This window comes from Ictidomys tridecemlineatus, chromosome 8 (assembly GCF_052094955.1).
Source record: "Ictidomys tridecemlineatus isolate mIctTri1 chromosome 8, mIctTri1.hap1, whole genome shotgun sequence".
Lineage (NCBI taxonomy): Eukaryota > Metazoa > Chordata > Mammalia > Rodentia > Sciuridae > Ictidomys > Ictidomys tridecemlineatus.
In genome coordinates this window covers 125411637-125420735 of record NC_135484.1, presented here as the reverse complement: position 1 = coordinate 125420735, position 9099 = coordinate 125411637, and the positions used below count along the sequence as shown (strand labels likewise).

The window sequence follows — 9099 nt, the reverse complement described above, 5'->3', positions numbered from 1 at the left end:
AGCAGTGAACATTATATATAGGACACAAAGTCCATGCAAATTTCAAGGACCACACCACTCACCGGAATCCCATGCAACAGATGTATTGTCAGCAGCATGGAGCAAACTGACAAGGCTGTCTCTTTGAGGGGGTCCCTCTCAGGGGAGTAGCAGCCTGTCAGCATTCACAGAGCAGCTTGGTAGACCTCAAGGGGAATTTCAAAAGCATGCCTAGGGGTTGTGTCATGAGCTGGGTAGGGTTAACCTTTTATCAGGCACATTCAGAAAAGCAAACAGAAAGATATAACCTGAAGGCTGAGGACATCACAGCCTGGGATTCCTAATAAAATGACTTTTCAATCAAAACTTAGGAGTCCCTAGATAAAAATGGCTCCCAACCTAAAAATGGCAGACCTGATACCAATATTGATCTGATGTCAATAATTATAACCTAGCCTTTTCCTCCCCAGGCTGAAACTGATGCCACCCAGTAACAACCATTGCCTCAGAAAGAAGTAGAAATCAACTAAACTAAGGAGGTGAAAGACCTCTCCAATAAAAATTATAGAACACTGAAGAAAGAAATGGAAAGATTTTTCATGATCATGGATAGGCACAACTAATAATGCTAAAATGACCCAAATTCCAAAAATTATCTACAGATTTAATGCAATCTCCATCAAGATACCAATGACATTGTTCATAGAAGTAGCAAAAACAGCCCTAAAACTCATGCTCAAGAATAAAAGACCAAGGTGATTCTATGCAAAAAAAAAAAAAAAAAGCAATGCTGGAGGCATCACAACTGCTGATTTCAAATTATACTACAGAGCAATAGAAACAACAACTGCATGGAATGAAAAAAAAAAACATGGGTCAATGGAATAGAACAGAAGACACAGAGACAAACCCACACAAATATAGTCATCTATCCCACAAAGCCACCAAAAATATACACTGGAGAAAAGGCAGGCTTTCTAACAAGTGGTGCTGGAGAAATTAGTTATCCATAGTAGAAGAACGAGCCCTATCTCTCACCCTGTATAAAAGTTAACTCAGGATGGATCAAAGACTTAGAAACTATGCAACTTTGGACAGGGTCAACACTCTGTAGGCACAGGCCTACAGTTAAGGAAATAATGTCAAGAGTTAATCAATGGAATGACATCAAATTGACAAGTTTCTGAATAGCAAAAAAAATCTTTATTAAGTACTGTTCCAATGCAAATTAATATCCTTCATATAAACAAAACACTTACCACGAAACCTCCAAATAAGCTAATCAATAAATGGACAAAGAAACTACACAGACACTTCTTAAAAGAGGAAATAAAAATGGTCAACAAATATATGAAGAATGTTCAACATCTTTAGCAATCACAGAGGTATAAATCAAAACTACTCTGTGATTTTATCTCACCCCAATAGAATGACAACCATCAAGAATACAAATGATAATAAATGCTGGAAAGGATGTGGAGAAAAAGATACACTTACACATTGTTAATGGAGTTGTAAATTAGTGCAATCACTTTGGAAATCAGTATGGTGACTCCTTGGAAGGGAAACACGGTATCCAGTTATACCTCTTCTCAGTATTTATTCTAAAGAATTAAAGTCAGCATCTGAACACAATTCTCAACAGCTAGACATGCTTGTGTGTTTTATTCAGTCCTAAAGAACAATGAAATTATGTCATTTGTAGGAAAATGAATGGAATTTGAGAGCATTGTATTAAGCAAAGTAATCCATACCCAGAAAGTCATGGATCATATGCTTCCTTTCTCTCATAAGTGAAAGCCAGAGAGCAAAAAAAGAACAAAAAGGAAAAAAAAAACAAGGGTCAAGGGAAGAGCTCATAAAAATAGAAATGACACAATTAGAGTAAAAGAAGAGGAGCAAGGGGAGCGAAGGGAAAGGAGAGGCACTGGGAAATGGAATTGACAAGATGATTTTGTTCTACTGTATGCACATTTGAATATATAACAACAAATCTCACTATTGTATATATTTATATCAATAAAATAATATGTGTAAATTGATAAAAAAAGGTAGTATTGATAAATACTGGTAGCCACTTTCCATTTTTGAATTTCTCTTCACCAAGAGTTGTCACTAAGAAAGTGAAGAAATAAGCCAAATGGTGGGGGAAAGTATTTGCAGCATATATTATCAACAAAGAATAATGACAATAAAGTCTAAAGAAATCCACATTACTCATCTCAGAAGATCTGGAGTCATAAATTCTGACAAAATTTAAGTGTTGACAAAGAGGTGGAGCACCAGCTAGCCTTACATAGTGCTATGGAAATTTAAATGTAGCAAAGCAGCTTGTAAAACAGTTCTTACTGAACACACGGCTTTATTGTAAACTATTCTCTAAACACTCAGTTTGTACTATGAGCACAACATATATTGTAGAACATATAATATATATTACCTCTTTTTGTTCATTACTATGACTTCCCTGAATTATAGATTTTCAGATTAAATATTTTAAAGACTTTGCATTTAATTGCTGTATAACAAATTTTCCTCAAGTTTTACAGTTTAAAACAATAAATGTTTATTATCTGAAAATATCTAGGGATCAGAAATCTGAGTGCAAATTAGCTGTAAGCTTCTGACTCACAAGCCTCAAAGGTTTTGGCTATGTCTACATCATGTCAAAACTCAGTGGTGGAATACATTGGTGTCACTGGGCCTCAGACTCTCTGATTGTTGATCAGAGACTCAGTTCCTTGTCATTTGTACCTCTACAGAGAAAGGCCCACGACATAGCAGCTGAGTTCCTTCAGAATAATTGAGCAGGAAAATGTGCCCAAGATTGAAGCTATAGTCTTTGTAACTAACATTTGAAATGATATTTCACTTCATCTGTCATATTCTATTTGCTAGAAGTTAAATAATAATAGTATCTTCTTGGCCTTTTGGCTAAGATCAAGTGTAGCATTTATTTTTATCAATTTAAAATATGATATGATAGTAATTGGAGTTTTAGAGCAGTGGCACTTGCTTTGTGCACTCCATGAATGGACCTGATATTGCAGTAACTCCAGGAATGGTGCAATACACCCCACAAAAGTTAAAAGTTAAATTACAAATCCAGTCTATACTCAAAGTTTAGACATTATAAAAAGTTATGAATGCTAGGAGGTGGGGATCATTGGAGAACAACTTAAAGTCTGTCTACCATACTACTTTTATGAGGAAAAGAAATAGTATTGAGCTGAAATTATTTTTTTAAGAATAAATTCATTTGATCAAATTATGATATATGTATCTATAAATCTACCACAGTGAAATCCACTATTTGGAATAATTAATGTGTACCTATATAAAATAATAAAAAACTTCTGTAAATGAGTCAGTCTTAGTTACATTTATTTGCCATTCATAAAATTTATCATACATTTACTTAGTTTTTCCTAAACATATCAATTTATAAAAGGATATTTGATATTACTGATGTAGTATCAGAAGTAATTTATATGATGAATTATAATAGAAAATTTTCTAGTTCAATAAAAATAAATTACATGGAAAATCAAATTTTCTCTCATATTCATAGTTTTCAAATGTATGTAAACAAATCTATGCAGAGATCCCTAAATTTGAAACTAATTTTTTGTATCTGGCTATTTAATTTGTATACAATTACACAGTGTTTCATAAGTTCTTTTCCTAGACAAGTTGCTCTCTGCCTTTGTATTGTGTCATCTCATAACTGTTCAAAATTCTGTGACTTCTCTTGTTTTGGATCCTCTATTGCCCACCCAGTGATAAGATTTGGCTTTGCTCAAGGAGGAGTGTTATTTTAATATCATTAGCATATGGTGATACCACATGCCAAGAAGGACAAAATGGGAATTATAAACATGGAAAGGAGGATCAAATGTGTTTATGTTGAGAGGCTTAGGGGAAATTTTGTACTGCTAACTCTCAACCTAGGGTAAGAATAAAGTTGAGGTTTCTGAAATTTATTCTTAGCCTTAGATAAAACATTACTACTACTTTCGGTCAGTTTGCATTAAGAGGATCTTAAAGGCAATTTTTGGAAAAATGTTGTATTTGAGCAGCATTCTTGGCAGAAGTGGAACAAGGAAGGGAGGACAGTGAAGAAGAAATGATGTTGAGCAAGAATGGAGACTAACTTTGGTCTCACCCTATAGGAGTCCTGGAGCATACTGCATCTCAGAATTGGTTTCACCTTGAGGTACAGGAACTAGCCTTTGTCACCCTCTCAGTCAGTCAGTCAGTCATTGGTCTCTCATTGATTGCCCCCAAGAAAGGGAAAAGCTCATTTTTTGAAAGTCCAGAGGAGGAGCAGCTATGATCAACATTTAAAAAAAAAATCTATCAACATACTAGTAGACTGCAAGGAAGAAGTCATAAATGATTTAATTGTCATAAAAAAAGAATTGATAAAAATCAACACATGTTTAGTATGACAAAAATTTTATTAGAATAGAAACAAAAGGAAATTTAACTATGATATTAAGTGTTTTATACCAAAGAAACTGAGCAACCATATGTAATGAGAAACCACAGAGACATGCCTTTGGGCCAGTGAGAGTGAGAGGGTAAGAATGTCCACCACCATCGTTACCACTTCATATACTTTGCAAGTATTAATCTGTTCTATAAGAAAGAACACAGAAATATACAATGTATGAATTAAAAAGAAATATATAAAATTCATTTGTACATGCCATGAGGCTTTATATAGAAAAAAACAAAATAGAATTGGCAATAAACTATTCAAGTAAAAGGTGTTCACCAAAGTGGCTAGATAGTGATATAATAAATAAGATAGAATTTATAATAGCAACAAAAGTTATATAGTATTCAGAATAAATTTAACAAAGATACATAGACCTCTATTGTAAAAGTATTAAGTATTTTAAAGGCGCAAAGGAAGATTTGAATAAATTAAGAGTTGTGCCACAATTTTGGTCAGAAAGACATTTAAATGTGTCAAAATCTCTTCCAAATAATTTATAAATTCCATGAAATAAGCTTTTAAAAAATTTATAAAAGCAATCATTTTCATAATTTTCAACATTATTTTTGAAAAAAATTTAAGATGATAAAATTTTTAATTATGATGTTAACATTTTAAAAGCTATTAATATAAAGTCATGTTCAAGAAAAATAGATTTTAGAAAAGTGTAGAAATTATTGTTTAATAAGAAGGATATTACAATGAATGGTCAATGTTTAGGAGTAGCTAGGAGCAACCAGATCACTAAATACAGAAAAATAAAATTAGATTCTTGAGGGTTACAAATTAATCTTCATTCACTTAAAATAAACTCTAAATGGATGAAGAAAAAAATCTTGAAATTTAAAGCTATAAAGTTAAAATAAGACCATAAAAGTATATATTTTAAATCTATTGTTAGGGATAATCTTTTAAACAACTTTGAAGTGTCACTCATAACCTGAGAAATTATGGATCTTATTAAGACAAAATTCAGATTTTATTTTTTATGAAAACGTTCTAGATAATGTACAGAGGACTTTACTCCTGAAAAAGAACAAGAAAAAACAAGGATCCAAATAACTGAAAAAAATCTTCTGGATATATTCAAAATCTCTGGTAATCTGAAGAAAGCAATAATGAATCACTACTTCATATTCATTAGATTGACAAAAATTAGAAAATTAGATAATGCCAAGTAACTTTAGTAAACTTGTATGTTACTGGGGATGGTACAGATACAATTGAAGAAGATGATTAAATTTTGAGGACTAAATTTATATAATTCATCAATTTCTGAAAGCCAAATTTGATTTTTCCTGACTTTTATCTGCTTTTGAGAAAGTGTCCTCTGATTCTGAGGCACTTCCAGGCTGGAAGATAGTTACAAAAATCCTAATATTATCTTTATCTTTGGAGAAAAAGAGGACAATAAAATACCATATCCCAGGCTGGGGTTGTGGCTCAGAGGAAAAGTGCTTGCCCAGCATGATTGAGGAACTAGTTTTGATCCTCAGCCCACATAAAAATTTAAAGGTATTGTATCCACCTACAACTAAAGAATAAATGTTTTTTAAAAATACCATATCCCTGAAGTGCTCTTCTCTGGTTTCAAGAACCTAGCCAAATTAAGAAAGCCATAAGAATGAGCCTAGGCCACAATTTCTGGATAAATATTACCTTAAAGGACATTGGCTTTCCCTCAAGTATGCTAGAAATTAGGGCCAGTTGTGCTATCTGTAGAAAGCTACATTCTTGCATATATTCCAAGTTCCTTGGGATGCTGGTCATAAAACTGGACAAAGCAATGAAAGCTAATTATATTACTGCTTCTGTAACCTAATAATTTAACCCATAACCTCCATCCCCACCCTTGTGATAACTGGTATGGAAAGGCATTGTGGACAGGAAAGCGCTTGTCCAGTTGGCCATTGGACATTGAGAGGGATTGGGACACTATTTTCAGGTGAAACACTGTGTGAAATGGAGATGCACCTGTACAGCCTTTCACCTCTGGACTTTATGGAAAAGTTCCTGTCTAGCCCTTCACCACTGAATCTTCCTGGTGAGTATTTTTGATAAACCTTATGTTTCACATCCCATTTCCTGGTGTCTTCTTTGGTCTCTTGGTAAGCTATTTCACTGCCCTAGCACAACTGAGCTGTAGATGGTATAGCTTCCCAAGGTAATAAACTTTCCCCAGTATATGCACTCAGAAATAACAGAATTATATTCTAAAGCCATAAAGGTGGCATTAGAAGTTAAATTGTTCTGAAATGGCTTAAAATCATAGCAAGAAGATGGAGAGGGGAATTGATAGTGATGGTGGAAGGATAAATGGCCAACAAACATTATGCTTCAGAATAGCTTTTAGTTACATTTTTGCACCCCTTATCAATAAATTGAAAGTCTTACATGATGTTAAAAATATCACACCTCCATTTCAAGTGAGATCTCAAGAGATAGACATACTAGGAATTTTATCCAAAGGAAAGGTATTAGTTCACCAACCTACATGTAACTCATAAAGAGGTGGATATTTAGGGTCCAATTTGGTGGCTGAAATACATCTCTCTATGTCACTCTGTCTCTCTGTCTCTCTCTCTGTCTCTCTCTCTGTCTCTCTCTCTCTCTCTCTCTCTATATATATATATATATATATATATATATAATTAAATATACTAGTGTGCTATGTAATCTCTTCCCACTTCCAGAAAGAAATGAAAGTGATTCCAAAATAAAAAAAGGAATGGAGATATAATTTAAGGTGGAAAAAAAACCCAAAAAACAGAGAGCTTGGCATCTACCCCTGGAAATTGAGAGTCCAAAGGTTAGTGCATTGTGTGAGTGCAAAGTAGCAAGAAGCCAGAGAACTGCCTTTGCTCTGATGATGGAAAAAGGATGCAGGTTGGTTATCATTGGGCAGATATGGCCCAAAGAGGTGTGATCTACCTGGAATAGTTTTGATTTCACAGACTTCCTGAAACAGACCTATTTTAGTGAGGCTGAGTGTGTGAGCTATGTGGATTTGAGCTTAGAAAGGGACCGCTCTGACAGTGTGCTGCAAATGTGCCTTTCCTCTTGCTCTGCCTGTAATGCCACACAGACCCTAGATGGGTGTGACTTGCCAAGATGTCAATCAATCTGCTGACCACAAGATATCACAAAGCAAGACTCCATCTTTGAAATCTTAGTCCCTGCCTTATTTGGTGAAGAACATTCCATCGAACCTCCCTTGTGTGTGTCTCCCCCATAAAATAAAAAGAATCCAGGGGCATACTCCTTTTCCAGCGCTGCCCAGCTGACCCTTGGTGTCACTGAGCACTCCCGCCCTAGACCTTAGAAACTCGGGTTCATGTGCTGCGTGGTTTCTTCACCAACTTCTTAGTTATTGATATAGCCAGCTCCTTTGAACCCAGCTCATCCCACCAGCCTGGCCAGCTGGTGACAACCTATAATGGCAGCAAAGTGGCTGAAGATAAAACAAATTCTCAGGACTGAGCAGGAATCAGAGTTATCAGTCTCAGAACCTCTGTGCTCAGAGTTCCCAGAAGTGTGTCTTCAGAGTCTTTGAAAGATTCCCACAAGATATGGAGATCTTTCACATATATATGGCCTTGTCATTGCTGAGCTCTAGTCCCACCCACTGGCATGCAGGGATTGAGAAGACTCTCTGTACTCAGATGGAAGTCAGCTGACAGAGACTCTGCAGAGACAGTTATTATGTGCCACTCCTTGTGTTCATAAAAGCAGTTCCACATCAGGCTCTAGGTTGCTGAATGGTAATCTTTACTATGTAGTTTTGATCATAGGTAAGTAGTTTTTAATTTCTTAGTTATAGTTCATTTCTTTCAAAAATAATGTTTTGCCTTGCTTTTTGGATGACACACTAAGTGTGTGTGTGGAGGGGAGATGGAAGTGTAATGACCCAAGGGCTTCCCAGGGAGCGAAAATTCAAAGTTTCTGTCCCATGCTTTGAATGACAGGAGTAGATTGAGAATGTGTGAACCAGGGAAATTCCTTCCTTTTGAGCAATTTCTGTATCTCAGAGTGGACATGTGCTAACTTACTGATTCTTTGTTGGATAAAGAACAGTGTATATATATATGTATATATATATATATATATATATATATATATATATATATATATATATATATCAAAGAGATAAAATACCACTGGATTTCAGAAAATAGTGTTAGAAAAACACTGTCTGGTTTTCTCACAAGAAACAATCTTTCATAGGGATCTAACATCAATGCATGCTTGCTATGCCTATTTTACCTGCTTACTATGTGATTTCAGATGTAAGTAAGTGATTGGACAATAAACTTTTAGAAAATCCTTACAATTTAAAGATTTTACATTTCTTAGTTTCCTTTTATTATTATTTTTTTCAATAAAAGGCACTGAGCTTTGATATCCAAGTACCTGTTATCCCAGGTACTTGGGAGGGTAAAGCAGGGGAATCACAAGTTCAATGTCAGTCTTAGCTACTTAGTGAGATCTTCAGCAACTTATTATCCCCTGTCTCATTGTAAAAAAGGAGTGGGTATATACCTCAGTGGTAAAGTACCCCTTGGTAAACATACTGCAAACAGTCAATAAAACAAACAAACAAACAAAAGATGCATTGA

At 34.8% G+C, this 9099-nt stretch overlaps 1 pseudogene; it reads left to right on the top strand.

Annotated features, from left to right (window-relative positions):
• The first annotated feature begins 2893 nt into the window (after positions 1-2893).
• LOC144366411 (U2 spliceosomal RNA) lies at positions 2894-3054 on the top strand (annotated as a pseudogene).
• The last annotated feature ends 6045 nt before the right edge of the window (positions 3055-9099 follow it).